Source organism: Bos mutus, chromosome 5 (assembly GCF_027580195.1).
Source record: "Bos mutus isolate GX-2022 chromosome 5, NWIPB_WYAK_1.1, whole genome shotgun sequence".
Taxonomy (NCBI): domain Eukaryota; kingdom Metazoa; phylum Chordata; class Mammalia; order Artiodactyla; family Bovidae; genus Bos; species Bos mutus.
In genome coordinates this window covers 35,399,440-35,416,453 of record NC_091621.1, presented here as the reverse complement: position 1 = coordinate 35,416,453, position 17,014 = coordinate 35,399,440, and the positions used below count along the sequence as shown (strand labels likewise).

Genomic DNA, 17,014 nt, shown 5'->3' with positions numbered 1-17,014 from the left:
TGATTAATTTCTTCTAGTATTTTTCAACTACCCAGGCTTTGAAGAAAAATTAATATATAGATACATTGAAACTAGCATTTTGGTCAATTTTGATATTTTAAATCACAAACAACCAAGTATACTTCTTTCCAGTGATAAAATGATTAGAGCCTGTAATCTATTTATAATTAAGATTATAAAGTTAAACAGTTCTTTATTTGGAAAATAATTAACTCTGATTTTATACCCAAACCTGATGTATGCACGTGTTTTGCTTCACCCAGGTCAAAGTTTTACAGTGAAATGTAAACCTGTTTCAATTCATGCTATTTGAAGAATAGGTCAAGTTCTAGTTCACACTAAATTCATCTTTTTAGTCACTATGACTGATACAGAACAGCAGAGCATTTTAACTTTAAGGGAAGACCTTAAATTGCTGCATTAGAATTAGAGCCATAACTTTCTGGGAACTAACAAAAGCATTTTGTTATAAAGCATATGTCGGAGAAGGTTCACTGACCATGTGCTATATCCTAGGGACTACACTGTCATGATAATATAAAGACATATTTGTTATCCTGTGGAGTTTACAATCTAATTGGAGAGATTTGAAGTCCTGTAACAAGTCACTATAGATTTTTTTTTGTTAGTCATTTTTGGTTGGAAATTCACTTTCTCTGTACTATATCTGTTACATTTTCTTTTGTTTCATTGGTTTAATTATAAGCCTCGTCATTAATAAGACTTAATCCATAGATTGCCTTCTTGGAATTTGCCTCAATTGGGACAGCAGACATAAAGGTTTTATTTTCTCTATTCATTCATGAATTCATTCATTCACAAAGCATTCAACATTTACTCATGGCTTCTGCTTTGTTCTCTATATTGAAGTTCCTAAAATAAGTGGTTTGAATCAGATCTTCTATATCAGGGATCAGCAAATTATCAAACCTGGCCCATTGTCTATTTTTATAAATAACTTTTATTGGAACACAGGCATGCACATTTTTTATGTATTATCTATGGCTGCTTTTGAGACTTTCTTAGACTCAATAGACACTTTCTTTTACAATAGAGACTGACCCTCAAAGCCTGAGATATTTACTATTTTGTCTTTCTGGGGAAAGTTTGTTGATACCTGTTCTATTTAATAAACATCATAAAACTTTAAAAATTTGACATACCTAAATTTATAGCATATTGAAATTGCAAATATTCATTTAGAGTCAGTTTTAGATTTTTTGATCCTTTGTTTAATAGTTTCAAATATTTTAAGTTTTATCAATCTTTTCTACATGTTCACTATAGTATTTACATAATTTTGCCCCAGCTTTATTGAGAGATGTAGTCATATTGTGTAAGTTTAAAGTGTACAACCTCACAAAATTTTGATTGTGTTTGATTGCATCAAATGCTATATTCCAATAATTTGTATCATGATATTTTTTGGTATGTCATAAGTGAAAAACCCAAATGTTCACTAAAGACCCTTTGCAGAGATAACTTTGTCAACCTCACAAAAACAAGTGACCAAGAAAACAATAATTTCAAATTACAAAATAGTAAAACAGAAGTATATAATTCTTCATTGTTTATTACATGTCTATCCCACAAAGGAGTTCATTGATTAATTCAGGCTTTGCACTAGTAAAGAACTGTAAATTTTTTTTATAAATTGAAGATAATTTAAAAATTACAATAATTTTATTTATTAACTTTTAATAAAGTAAATATATATCAGTAAAGTTTCAGGATTTCTTATTATATGAAGAATTTTAATCCTTAAATTAGCCTTTTATATTAAAAGGGTTTAAGGGATCTGAAGTTTTATTGTTAAAACCAGTTATAACCTTTTAATTTACCTCTTTCAGTGTTGCTACGTATTAGCCAGATTTCAGAATACCTCTTATTAACATATCAGATTAATATTCTTTCATGCATAACTTTAATTTCAGAAGATCCTATTTACTAGGTTAGAAAAGTAAGAAAACGTGTGTATATGTATATAAGTAAACATATATAAATGACATGAAATCTTAAACACTTTTCATTTTAAAGTAAAATTAAAGTACCAAGTGCTAAATAATTAAAATGTAGCTAGGAATGAAGTTGTAAATATACATGTAAATTTTCTCTGTGTTGGAAACTTTGTGTTGTAATAATCTATAAGCATGATTAAAGAAAGAAAGTAATCTTAACATATATCTGTTAATGACTACATTTTTGTGACTAGTCAATGTGAAATGATTGTATTTTAACCCTTGCTTATTAATGATGTGTTGCTGGCCTTGTGCTTTTCTTAATTCACATGTATGTTGTATTTTTATTCCTTGAACCAATATCTAAAATGTTTTAAGTCACTGAACTGATTCTGTATTGTAAAGAATGCCTTTTTTCTTTTGAGGGTTTTTTTAAATAACAAATTGTTAACTTTTCTTATTAAACATTTAATTGTTGAATAGTATATGTTTTCATAATTTTACTGAGTATGTATATAAGCTACTGTTATTTTTATGTAATCCTATTAGAAATTAACATTGGTTTTTTAAAAATAAGATTTATTGTTTAGCTATCACTTTTTAAATACTAGGAATTTTAATATTTATATACTATAAATAATGAATAAAAATTTATGGTGTGAACAAACTTACTTAGTAAATTAATAGATGTACTCATGCCCAGGATAGTCTTTAAAAGGTGAGTAAAATTTTTATTTTTCTTTGATAAAGTGAGGGGCACTACATGTAACATAGACTATTTTAGCAAATGCTCTTTAAATAAATTTATATTAATTTCTCTATATTTCCCCATAGGCCTCATTTAAGTAATTCATTTTCCTAGACTGTTTTCATTCTGTACATAAAATCAGTTCATATTTGGTAAGAAAATAATGTGCATTCCATTGTTTTCTGGAGTTGATGATCCAACAGAAGTAAAGAGAATAATTTTTTCATTTAAGATTGTTTTTTCTTCTAAAATTGAGAAAATATTTTTTAAAAAGATGAAAGCTTGGTACTTGAACCCTCTTGATCCTAGTGCTTTTCTCAAAGCATTTCTTTATAAAATAGTACCCTCCTGTAGCACTGTGTTAAAACATATATATGTATACGTGTGTGTGTGTGTGTGTATGACTAAATTTCTATTAAGATACAATGGAATGTGACAAATAAAAACACTTTCAGAAATGGGCATGGGGTAGCTGCACACACCTAGTAAATTTGCAGTTTGTCAATTTAACAGTTTTGTGTAACAAAAGAACATTGAGGGTCTGAGCAGAGGGGTTGGGCTCCCACTCAAGGTGGAATGCACTTGGAAAGGAACTTGCTCCTAAGTCCAGCAGCAGCCAGGGGAACAAGGTAATGTGTGGGGAAATGGTTTCAAGAAGCTGTCAATTCTTTGTAGAATGTTCAGTAAAAGTATAGTAATTGGTTATTTTCTTAAATTTGGAAAAGACACACATAAGTATAGCAAAGGGCTGGAAATCTACTTCATTACCAATTTATCATGGAAATCCACTGAAATAATATTTCTATTTGTTATATTGCCATACAGTTCTATGGTACATTCAGTAACTCCCCCAAATTCTAAGCATCCTCTACATGTTATAGGCATTGTGTTAGTCACTAGAAGTAAACTGGGCACAATCTCTGTGTATAAGGAATTTGCAGTTTAGTGGTGAATGTATGGCACCCCACTCCAGTACTCTTGCCTGGAAACTCCCATGGACGGAAGAGCCTGGTGGGCTGCAGTCCATGGGGTCGCTAAGAGTTGGGCACAACTGAGCGACTTCACTTTCACTTTTCACTTTCATGCATTGGAGAAGGCAATGGCAACCCACTCCAGTGTTCTTGCCTGGAGAATCCCAGGGATGGGGGAGCCTGGTGGGCTGCCGTCTATGGGGTCACACAGAGTCGGACATGACTGAGGCGACTTAGTAGTAGTAGTAGTAGTACTAAATAAACAGATGATCAGAAGCAGAATGGGATTCCTATCTCTTTTCAGTAACAACCTTGTGATTTATAATAGTGAAGACTCATAATATTAGGGGCTTAATAGACTATAATTATTCAAGAATTTGTAATGAGGATTGTACTTGACAGTTCAGTTCAGTCGCTCAGTCGCGTCCGACTCTTTGTGACCCCATGAATCGCAGCACACCAGGCCTCCCTGTCCATCACCAACTCCCAGAGTTCACTCAGACTCATGTCCATCGAGTCAGTGATGCCATCCAGCCATCTCATCCTCTGTCGTCCCCTTCTCCTCCTGCCCCCAATCCCTCCCAGCATCAGAGTCTTTTCCAATGAGTCAACTCATCGCTTGAGGTGGCCAAAGTGCTGGAGTTTCAGCTTTAGCATCATTCCTTCCAAAGAAATCCCAGGGCTGATCTCCTTCAGAATGGACTGGTTGTATCTCCTTGCAGTCCAAGGGACTCTCAAGAGTCTTCTCCAATACCACAGTTCAAAAGCATCAATTCTTTGGCGCTTAGCTTTCTTCACAGTCCAACTCTCATATCCATACATGACCACTGGAAAAACCATAGCCTTGACTAGACAGACCTTTGTTGGCAAAGTAATGTCTCTGCTTTTGAATATGCTGTCTAGGTTGGTCATAACTTTTCTTTCAAGGAGTAAGCGTCTTTTAATTTCTTGGCTGCAGTCACCATCTGCAGTGCCATAATTATTATTCCAACAATTCCTTCTAGAAAGCCTAAACTAGTATGATATATTCCATTACAACCTGGCAAGAGATGAGTGGTGTTGAGGTCTCTATGCTAGAAGAATACTTTAGTTTTTGTGTAATTGCAACATCTTTTTCTTTTTTTGTGTATGCATAGATTTCATGAGTCACCAAAAGGGAGGATGTGGACTGATTTATAGTTTGCCCTAGCTGTGATGCTTTGAAAACAGTTTTAGAGGCACAGATGGGCCTTGCAGGTTTGACATGTGCAATCTAGGCAAAACTGAAGGAGATGATCTAATGATGAGAATGTAGAAAAGACATTTGCATGTGTGTTTGGTTGAGTGACGTTAGAATGTAATTTGAAATAACTAAAAAGTTAACTTTATCATTATATTTATAGTTAACTAAAAGTTTATATAGTTTGTAGTTAACTAAAGTTAACTATTGGAGAAGGCAGTGGCCCCCCACTCCAGTACTCTTGCCTGGAAAATCCCATGGATGGCAGAGCCTGGTAGGCTGCAGTCCATGGTGTCGCTAAGAGTTGGACATGACTGAGCGACTTTACTTTCACTTTTCCTTTCATGCATTGGAGAAGGCAATGGCAACCCACTCCAGTGTTCTTGCCTGGAGAGTCCCAGGGATGGGGGAGCCTGGTTGGTTTCCGTCTATGGGGTCACACAGAGTCGGACATGACTGAAGCAACTTAGCAGCAGCAGCAGCAAAGTTAACTATATCATTAAATGGTGATATATGTATTTTTCTTAATATTAAAAAATAGACAATCATGTTTCTGTTGTAATTCTATTTTTCCAGACATAGTGCTTTAGAATATTTAGGATTCATGTTGATGTATGGCAAAACCAATACAATATCATAAAGTAAAATAAATAAATAAAACACTTGTTACAAAAATATATATTAAAAAAAAAAGAATCTCTGGAAATGGATTTTTAGATGTTTTAGAAGAACGTAGTCTCAGTATTCTACAATATCTATGTGCTATATAAAACTATATATATAAAATATATGGGCATTATAAATATTAGCATGTTTATTAGATACTCTGATTTTTTGTTATAATTTTGTATCAACATTTGGTAGCTTGAGAATAAGATTTAGTGCCTATATAATTGACAACAAAGTAAACAATATTTTTAAAAGTCTATTTGACATTTCTACACAATTTCTAAGTTTTTAATTATATGTATATTTCTCAGTAAAATAGTTTGATCATATACCCTTATATATTATTATATAATCTATACATTACAAGCATAAACTAACATATAAATGTAATTTATAGAATAGATACAAATAAGAATTTAAGAGGATATGATGAATATTTAATATATTTTTAATATTGTGGATAACATTTTTCTCTATTTTTTCAATAGTGAGCTATTGTTATAGTCATCTCATTTTTAAAAGTGGTAGAATGTTTCATTATTTTCATTAGTTTGAAATCTTTGTTCAGCACAGGTAGAGTGGTTCAAAAATCTGAGTTATTCTAATATGTGATTTCAATAGCTTCCATAGCTGAAAAAATTACTTTGCAAAAGTGCATATCTCCATGTAGCATTACCACTGAATGTTCCTGTTATAAAGTAGTAATTCAATTTAAATCCAATATTCTAGTTATTGAAAAAAATTTATTGAAATTTAACAAATTTCCATTTTCCATTCTGTCATTCACTTCTTGAAAAGTATTATACTAAAAGGAGTTATATCTTTGTAGTTTAACAAATAGTGTTAAAACTGAGTGACACTTTGAAAGCTTTGGAAACAATTTAAACATATTAGAAAATTTTGCTCCAAAGTTTTAAATACAATGGAGAGTTTTTATAGTTGGTATATTTACGGTGAGTGAGTGAGTGAAGTCGCTCAGTCGTGTCCGACTGTTTGCGACCCTGTGGGCTGTAGCCCTCCAGGTTCCTCTGTCCATGGGATTCTCCAGGCAAGAATACTGCAGTGGGCTGCCATTTCCTTCTCCAGGGGATCTTCCCAACCCAGAGACTGAAGCCGGGTCTCCCGCATTGTGGGCAGATGCTTTATCCTCTGAGCCACCAGGGAATCCCATAACACTAGAAATACATCCAAGCATTTCAAAATGTTCTCTCCTTAGGAGAAGGATTTTAAAGAAGCAGTTATTATTATCATTATTGTTTCTGCTGCACCAGGTCTTAGTTATGGCATGAAAACTCTTAGTTGAGGCATTTGGGCTCTAGTTCCCTGACCAAGGATTGAACCCAGATCCTCTGCGTTAGGAGTTCAGAGTCTTAACCACCAGACCACCAGGGAAGTCCCCCCAGAGCAGTGTTTTCCCATGCAGTGTTAAATGTCTCCTTTGCCTTAAAGAGAGATTAGGAGTCTATTTTGTTTAAGTGACAGGTATCACATTTTTATCATTATCATAGAAAAAATTCAGCAAATTTTGAACAAGCCTCTTTTTGTAATAGAGTTAGTAATTACTTCATCTTCATGAGCCCACTTGGTACTTTGAATACAATGTGTAAATCTCTGGAGAAGGGCATGGCAACCCACTCCAGTATTCTTGCCTGGAGAATCCCATGGACAGAGGAGCCTGACAGGCTACAGTCCATGGAGTCACATAGACTACACATGGCTACACGTAGTCACATACACTATGGCTACAGTCCATGGAGTTGGACATGACTGAAGTGATTTAGCACACTGGGCCTAAAACAGAGAAAAAAGCAGCAGCGGTGTGTCATGACACTCATCTCATTAGAGTGTTACAAATGTATAAATGTGTATAATTGTTCATCTTTCTAAATGGGTGTGTGTGACATGTGCTGAGTACACTGAAGGTGAGTTGCAAGTGATGCTCTCCCTGCCAGGATACCTGATGTATTATATGCTTGACATAACAGGCTGGCATATAACTCCATAAAAACAAATGTGAACAGAAATATTAAAAATGTTTTGGGTACTCCATTGAATCATCTTGTCTCTGAGATACACTTAAAGGTTCAGTAACATCTCTAAAATCTCATACGCTACACAGGAAAGACTGGAATTATGTAATTTGTTTTCATAGACACTATCATCTGCTTCCTGGTTGTACTCCCCCACCCCTAAGATTGTACTTAAACTCACTAATGTACCTAAATCCAGTAGGAAATTACTCTATCATGTCCTATTGTGATATGACCTTTGTACTAAAACTGGTATCATATGATATATATATCATATTATATTCATATATTTGGGATAATTCAATGAAGTATTACAAAGTTTTTGGTAGATCACATAACAAATTCTTCTATACCAGTTGTAACTGTGCTCTAAGGTGATCCTCTAAGACCACTCTGAGCTATTTTCAATCTTCTTGAACTTTTGACATTTTGCAGTTGTGACCCAGGGAAACTCAGAGACTTTGGAGATAACTATGAAGGGAATGGTAGCTACTGAGCTGCCAAAAAAAATCTCCCATCAATCCATTCAAGGTTATAAAGAGTCCATCCTTAATAGGTACTGGGCTAAAAAAGCTCAAGATGAATAAGAATGATATACTGTATTCAAAGGACTCACAGTTCAGGGAAAAATAAATACACACACAAATAACTGTAACAAGACAGAAATAAATGTATGTAAGACTTTCTGAAGAAGGCACGAGCCCTGATAGATAGGATTTGAGTGGGAAAAGAGGTACCAGATTGGAGACTGCTCTGACCAAAGCCAGAGGCCAAAAAAAGTAGTTTCATTTGACTGGTGTCAGTTGGTTTGTGAGAGACAAGGGACAGGAATAAAGTTAGAAATATGAGTTGGGCCACAACAAGGAGGAACAATGAGTGTTATACTTGAGAGTTTTAAAATTGAAAATTCTTTAAGTTTTTTTATATGCCATTGAATTTTTTGGAGTAGGATCACAATGGTGTTTTAGGAAGATTTATAATAGGCATTTCTCATCATGAAAACATTCAGAACATGAGAAACTAGAGAAATCCAGGACAGGACTCTTCTAAAAATTTAGGGTGATGATTTAGGGACCAGGAGAAGGCAATGGCACCCCACCCCAGTACTCTTGCCTGACAAATCCCATGGATGGAGGAGCCTGGTGGGCTGCAGTCGATGGGGTCGCTAAGAGTCGGATGCGACTGAGCGACTTCAGTTTCACTTTTGACTTTCATGCATTGGAGAAAGAAATGGCAACTCATTCCAGTGTTCTTGCCTGGAGAATCCCAGGGACTGGGGACGCTGGTGGGCTGCCGTCTCTGGGGTCGCAGAGAATCGGACATGACTGAAGCAACTTAGCAGCAGCAGCAGCAGCAGTTTTTATCACATATTTACAGATGACTCACAGCACTCAAACTGTAGTGGAGTAGATGAAGCCGGTAGAGGAGAGATTCATGGAACTATTGGACTTTGCAAATGGGAGGAAAAGATGTGTAAGAGAAAACCTTGTCAAGATATTATTATATTGACAACTTTACTGTCAAGATAATAAAGCTGAGAAGAGTCATGGTTGATAATTATCAAATCCATTAAGTTTGGGTTTGAAGAGAGTAAACATTTGGGGCAATGAGTATTAGAATTACAAACTGCAGATTGAAGAGCTCATTTGATGATGCATAGCTTGGTTTTGTGTTAGTTTCATGTAAGAGAATGTAATCTTGACTTTACCAAGAGAAATATGATTTTTCATTTACCAAAAAAGCTTTGAAGCAATACTATTATTCTTAAGCTTCCTGAGTCTTTAAATATTAAGTCTCTCCTCTATCTTTAGATTAAGAATTGTGGTAGCAGGCCTAGGTTTGGGTTAAAATTGCTATTGTTTAGCAGAGTAACTTTTAGAAAGTTACTTAACATTTCTAAGGTTTTGTTTCTTAGAGTATAAAATAGTGCCTATCTAAAGAGGACAATTTTTAGTATTGAACAATAGGAAAAGTGGTTGACATAGAGCTCATTACTTACAGATTCCATTACTTTGATTTGTATTATCACTGATCTACTAAGAAGTACTGGATATTTATGTAGCAGTTAGAAAGTGTTAGTGATAGTTATGCAGTACTAGATGTGGAGGGTAAAAATACAAATGTATCAAGAGACAGAAGGTAGTACAAATTATAGGTTAAGTACATATTACTGGTTAAGAAAAGACTAAACACAAATTATACATTTAATTATGACTATCATAATTTTGAGACAAATGTTTGTTTTGATGTGTAATTTATCAATAGCAGGAAATATAACTTTAACCTAGTTCCAGTTCAGTTCAGTACAGTTGCTCAGTCGTGTCCAACTCTTTGCGACCCCATGGACTGCAGCATGCCAGGCCTCCCTGTCCATCACAAACTCCCGGAGTTTACTCAAACTCATGCCCATTGACTGGTGATGCCACCCAACCATCTGATCCTCAGTTGTTCCCTTCTCCTCCTGCCTTCAGTCTTTCCCAGCATCAGAGTCTTTTCCAATGAGTCAGTTCTTCCATCAGGTGGCCAAAGTATTGGAGTTTCAGCTTCAACATCAGTCCTTCCAATGAATATTCAGGACTGATTTCCTTTAGGAAGGACTGGTTGAATCTCCTTGCAGTCCAAGGGACTCTCAGGAGTCTTCTCCAACACCACAGTTCAAAAGCATCAATTCTTTGGCGCTTAGCTTTCTTCACAGTCCAACTCTCACATCCATACATGACTACTGGAAAAGCCATAGCCTTGACTAGATGGACCTTTGTTGGTAAAGTAATGTCTCTGCTTTTTAATATACTGTCTAGGTTGGTCATAACTTTCCTTCCAAGGAGTAAGCGTCTTATTTCATGGCCGCAGTCACCATCTGCAGTGATTTTGGAGCCCAAGAAAATAAAGTCTGTCAATGTTTCCACGTTTCCCTATTTACCATGAAGTGATGGGACTGGATGCCATGATCTTCGTTTTCTGAATGTTGAGCTTTAAGCCAACTTTTTCACTCTTCTCTTTCACTTTCATCAAGAGGCTTTTTAGTTCCTCTTCACTTTCTGCCGTAATGGTGGTGTCATCTGCATATCTGGGGTTATTGATATTTTTCCTGGCAATCTTGATTCCAGCTTGTGCTTCTTCTAGCCCAGCATTTCTCATGATGTACTCTGCATATAAGTTAAATAAGCAGGGTGACAATATACAACCTTGACGTACTCTTTTCTCTATTTGGAACCAGTCTGTTGTTCTATGTCCACTTCTAACTGTTGCTTCCTGACCTGCATACTGGTTTCTCAAGAGGCAGGTCAGGTGGTCTGGTATTCCCATCTCTTTCAGAATTTTCCACAGTTTATTGTGATCCACACAGTCAAAGGCTTTGGCATAGTCAATAAAGCAGAAATAGATGTTTTTCTGGAACTCTCTTGCTTTTTTGATAATCCAACGGATGTTGGCAATTTGATCTTTCGTTCCTCTGCCTTTTCTAAAACCAGCTTGAACTGGTTTTAGAAATTCACGGTTCACGTATTGCTGAAGCCTGGCTTGGAGAATTTTGAGCATTACTTTGCTAGCATGTGAGATGAGTGCAATTGTGTAGTAGTTTGAGCATTCTTTGGCATTGCCTTTCTTTGGGATTGGAATGAAAACTGACCTTTTCCAGGTCAGTTTTGAACCTAGTTCCAAAATCTAAATAAAAACATAATTGAAAATACTGTGACAAGTAATCAGATTTCTGGGGAACATAAATCTGGTCCAGTTATTACAATTGCCAGAGAAAGGCTCATCCACAGTAGAACCATTTTTGTTTATAGGCTGTAATTTTCTTTCAGAGTATAAACATATTTGGGCCTCCCTGATGGCTCAGTGGTAAACCATCCACCTGCAATCTAGGAGACACAGATTTGAACTCTGGGTTGAGAAGATTCCCCTGGAGAAGGAAATGGCAATCTACTCTGGTATCCTTGCTTAGAAAATCCCATGGACAGAGGAGCCAGGTGGGTCCTCTGGGTCTGGGTTTTGAGTCCTAAGGGTCTCAAAAGAGTTAAACACAACTTAGCAACTAAACAACAACAATATAAACATTCACAGAAGTTTCTTTCTTATGGTAGATTTTACCCATCATGAACAAACTGACAGGTAGAACCAAAAAGCATTTTCTGTGATTAAAGATTATTCACTATGTTTGGGATATCATTAAATATAGTGTAAGAATTAAAATGTGCAAATTATACTGTATAAATGGTGATGTGTGCTCTGTGAGAATATAGTCTTTATAGGAGAATGAAAGAATAAAAGGAAATTTTTACTGCCACACTAATAAAAAATGTTTCCATATTCTACCACCAAAGTTTGCACCCTTCCATCTAAGGGAAACTTTTTCACTGTTTATTCTTAGGCCTTTGGAGCATTTTCACATCTCAGAGTAGGGACGATAACCAGGCTTGGCTCCTCCCACATCAATGTCCAAGCTCAAAAGAACAGTAGGAGTTCATATGGGCTCCTGTTTCCAAGTCAGCATTTTGCTGCAAGATCTTAATTTTAGATACAACCAGAAGATTGCATTCTTCTCATCTCTGCTGACCCACAGGGTACCCCATAGAATTAGAACAACAACATCAAAAATCTTGAGGAAAGAGATGTAAATTAGATGAAACTTTCCTTTCTGTATAATTTTTGTAGAACTAAAGTTCATCCAACTCTACCTCATTCAAGTAACATAAACTGCATATTTAAATAATCTTAGGACTGGAAAAGGTCAGTTTTGATTCCAATCCCAAAGAAAGGCAATGCCAAAGAATGCTCAAACTACCGCACAATTGCACTCATCTCACACGCTAGTAAAGTAATGCTCAAAATTCTCCAAGCCAGGCTTCAGCAATATGTGAACTGTGAACTTCCTGATGTTCAAGCTGGTTTTAGAAAAGTCAGAGGAACCAGAGATCAAATTGCCAACATCCGCTGGATCATGGAAAAGCAAGAGAGTTCCAGAAAAACATCTATTTCTGCTTTATTGACTGTGCCAAAGCCTTTGACTGTGTGGATCACAATAAACTGTGGAAAATTCTGAAAGAGATGGGAATACCAGACCACCTGATCTGCCTCTTGAGAAATTTGTATGTAGGTCAGGAAGCAACAGTTAGAAGTGGACATGGAACAACAGACTGGTTCCAAATAGGAAAGGCTGTATATTGTCACCCTGCTTATTTAACTTATATGCAGAGTACATCATGAGAAATGCTGGACTGGAAGAAACACAAGCTGGAATCAAGATTGCCAGGAGAAATATCAATAACCTCAGATATGCAGATGACACCACCCTTATGGCAGAAAGCAAAGAGGAACTAAAATCCTCTTGATGAAAGTGAAAGTGGAGAGTGAAAAAGTTGGCTTAAAGCTCAACATTCAGAAAACGAAGATCATGGCATCCGATCCCATCATTTCATGGGAAATAGATGGGGAAACAGTGGAAACAGTGTCAGACTTAATTTTGGGGGGCTCCAAAATCACTGCAGATGGTGACTGCAGCCATGAAATTAAAAGACGCTTACTCCTTGGAAGGAAAGTTATGACCAACCTAGACAGTATATTCAAAAGCAGAGACATTACTTTGCCAATAAAGGTTCGTCTAGTCCAGGCTATGGTTTTTCCTGTGGTCATGTATGGATGTGAGAGTTGGACCGTGAAGAAAGCTGAGCGCCAAAGAATTGATGCTTTTGAACTGTGGTGTTGGAGAAGACTCTTGAGAGTCCCTTGGACTGCAAGGAGATCCAACCAGTCCATTCTGAAGGAGATCAACCCTGGGATTTCTTTGGAAGGAATGATGCTCAAGCTGAAACTCCAGTACTTTGGCCACCTCATGCAAAGAGTTGACTCATTGGAAAAGACTCTGATGCTGGGAGGGACTGGGGGCAAGACGAGAAGGGGACGACAGAGGATGAGATGGCTGGATGGCATCACTGACTCGATGGACGTGAGTCTGAGTGAACTCCGGGAGTTGGTGATGGACAGGGAGGCCTGGCGTGCTGTGATTCATGGGATCGCAAAGAGTTGGACACGACTGAGCGACTGATCTGATCTGATCTGATCTGTGTGTATTTGCTCATACATTTTTTCTATATGACATTTATTCGGTAAACGTTTATAGATATGGTTTCTGACCTTATTAAGTTTAGAATTCTCATTTATTCTTTATTTCAGCACCTTTAATGTGTATGCATACTTTGATAGAAAATCTAAGTATTTTTGTTGATACATCATTTAAACATGAAAATCATCCTAATATCTAAATTTTTATTGTGCTAAGAAGGATATGCTATTTATTTAGATATATTAAATAGGCCATTTAAGATTATGGTTTAAACTGAGAAGAGCACTGGAGACTTTTTTTGTATTTTATGAAATTAAATATTTTCTTCAAGTTAAGAAACTGCCTGCAATGTGGGAGACCTGGGTTCAATCCCTGGATTGGGAAGATTTCCCTGGAGAAGGGAAAGGCTACCCACTCCAGTATTCTGGCCTGGAGAATTCTATGGACTGTATAGTCCATGGAGTCGCAAAGAGTCAGATACGACTGAGTGACTTTCACTTTCACTTTCAAGTTTTTTGTGACTGTGTCACTATCAAACTATGAGGATTTCTTTATAGTTACTTTTAAAGTCAAAATATGGAGAAAACTTTTAAATAAAACTCACTTCCTTATCTATTGGGAAAATGTTTCCATATAGAGTGCTTAGGAAGTTTCTAGAAAAGTTATTAAAGGAGAAATTAGTTGGAATGTTTTTATTTTACATCTGTTGTAATAAAAAACAGATTATTTTTTCAAAACTATTTTATCAGAAATTAAAATTTAAAAGTCTGGGAATAACTTCAGGATTTCACTCGATACCTATGTCATAGTAAATGCTGCTGCTAAGTCGATTCAGTCGTGTCTGACTCTGTGCAACCCCATAGATGGCAGCCCACCAGGCTCCCCCGTCCCTGGGATTCTCCAGGCAAGAACACTGGAGTGGGTTGCCATTTCCTTCTCCAGTGCATGAACGTGAAAAGTGAAAGTGAAGTCGCTCAGTCGTGTCCAACTCCTAGCGACCCCATGGACTGCAGCCCACCAGGACCCTCTGTCCATGGGATTTTCCAGGCAAGAGTACTGGAGTGGGTTGCCATTGCCTTCTCCGTCATAGTAAATGAAGCAATATCAAACTATAAAATTTATTTGAAATTCTTAAGAATTAAAGGATGGCATATTCTCCAACTGAAGGATGTCCTATAATTCATGGGTGCAGAAATTTTCATTTTCTCACTTTAGTAAATAATACAATTTTTAAAATAAACCCCTAAATATATGTATCTAAAGAGATTGTTGTGATATTTGAAATATTTTAAAAATACTGTTTTCTTACGTTTTTTGGTATTATATCTTTAAAATTGGGAAAGACTTACAATTTCCTCTTTCATATCCTACTACACAAAGCATACATTATTAAGTTTCTCATCTGAATTATACACAGTTTCTATATTGATGAACATTTCTAAAGGTTGGAGACTATGCATAACACAACATAACCCACTTCTTTCTAAGAAAATTATGTGATTTCTGTTCTGTATTTTGAGCTGAAATTGATATATATGAAATATTCATCTGTAACTTTCATTCTGTACCCTGAAGTAAGAATACATCAAATTCCTTCTCCACAGGGCAAATATTTGAAGGCAGCTATTTTTCTGTTTTCCTCATTAAATATATCTATTTTGTTCAGCTCTTCAATCATCACAATCACCTTATCATTACTCTTGTAAAATCTGACATCTAGAATTTCACTCATTGGCAAAATTGGTCTAACTGTTAAGAATATAGCTAGAAAGAACATTGCCACCTTTGATATGAACACTGTGCCCAATATAATCAATATTGCATCAAAATTCAGTTCCTAGTTGTCACCTAGTCTTTTTTTATACTATTTACATCAGTATAAGCCTAATATGTATAGTATATGATAGGGTTATGAATCATTTTTTTTATCCATAGCAGTAGATATTTTTAAGCAAAAGTATAGAACTTCCATTTTTCTGTAATATTTTGGATTCACATATCTTTTTAAATTCTTATATCTGAATTTTATTTTTAAATTCTTTTCCAGTGAAAGGATTCGTTTTATTTATTTTTAAAATTTTATTATTGGAGTATAATTGCTTTACAATGCTGTGTAAGTTTGTGCTGTACAGCAATGTGAATCAGCTAGAAGTATACATATATCCCCTCCCTCTTGAGCCTCCTCCACCCCATGCCGTTCCTCTAGATCATCACAGAGCACTGAGCTGAGCTCCTTGTGTTATACAGAACCTTTGCATTATCTAGCTATGTTACACATGGTAGTGTATATCTGCCAATGTTACTCTCCCAATTTAACCCTCTCCTCTCCCTTTGTAGCCACATGTCCCTTCTGTACATCTGCATCTCTATTCCTGTCCTGCAAATAGGTTCATCTGTACTGCTTTTCTCAACTCCACATGTATGCGTTAATATATGATACTTGTTTTTCCCTTTCTGACATACTTCATTCTGTGTGACAGACTCTAGGTCCATCCACATCACTACCAATGATTCCAATTCATTTCTTTTTACAAGTGAGTAATATTCCATTGGTATAATATTCCACTGGAGTTGGTGATGGACAGGGAGGCCTGGCGTGCTGCAATTCAGGGGGTCGTAGAGTCAGACATGACTGAGCGACTGAACTGACTGAATATTGCATTGTATATATGTACGACAACTTCTTTATCCATTCATCTACTGATGAGTGTTTAGGTTGCTTCCATGTCCTGGCTTTTGTAAATAATGCTGCAATGAACATTGGGGTACATGTGTCTCTTTCAGTTATGGTTTTCTCAGATTATGAACCCAGTAGTGCAATTAGTGGGTCATATAGTAGTACTGCTAAATTGCTTCAGTCGTGTCCGACTCTGCGTGACCGCATAGACGGCAGCCCACCAGGCTCCCCTGTCCCTGGGATTCTCCAAGCAAGAACGCTGGAGTGGGTTGCCATTTCCTTCTCCAATGCATGAAAGTGAAATGTGAAAGGGAAGTCGCTCAGTCGTGTCCGACTCTTAGCGACCCCATGGACTGCAGCCTACCAGGCTCCTCCGTCCATGGGATTTTCCGGGTAAGAGTACTGGAGTGGGGTGCCATTGTTTTATAGTTTTTTTAAGGAACATCTATACTGTTCTCTTAATGGCACCCCACTCCAGTACTCTTGCTTGGAAAATCCCATGGACAGAGGAGCCTGGTAGGCTGCAGTCCATGGGGTCGCTAAGAGTCGGACATGACTGAGCGACTTCCCTTTCACTTTTCACTTTCATGCATTGGAGAAGGAAATGGCAACCCACTCCAGTGTTCTTGCCTGGAGAATCCCAGGGACAGAGGAGCCTGGTAGGAGACCGTCTATGGG

The 17,014-nt window shown here is 36.5% G+C and overlaps 1 protein-coding gene across 7 annotated transcripts in view; it reads left to right on the top strand.

The window, feature by feature from the left end:
* The window catches only part of ADAMTS20 (ADAM metallopeptidase with thrombospondin type 1 motif 20), a 218,601-nt gene that overhangs the window by 122,126 nt on the left and 79,461 nt on the right, over positions 1–17,014 (top strand). The window lies entirely within an intron of this gene.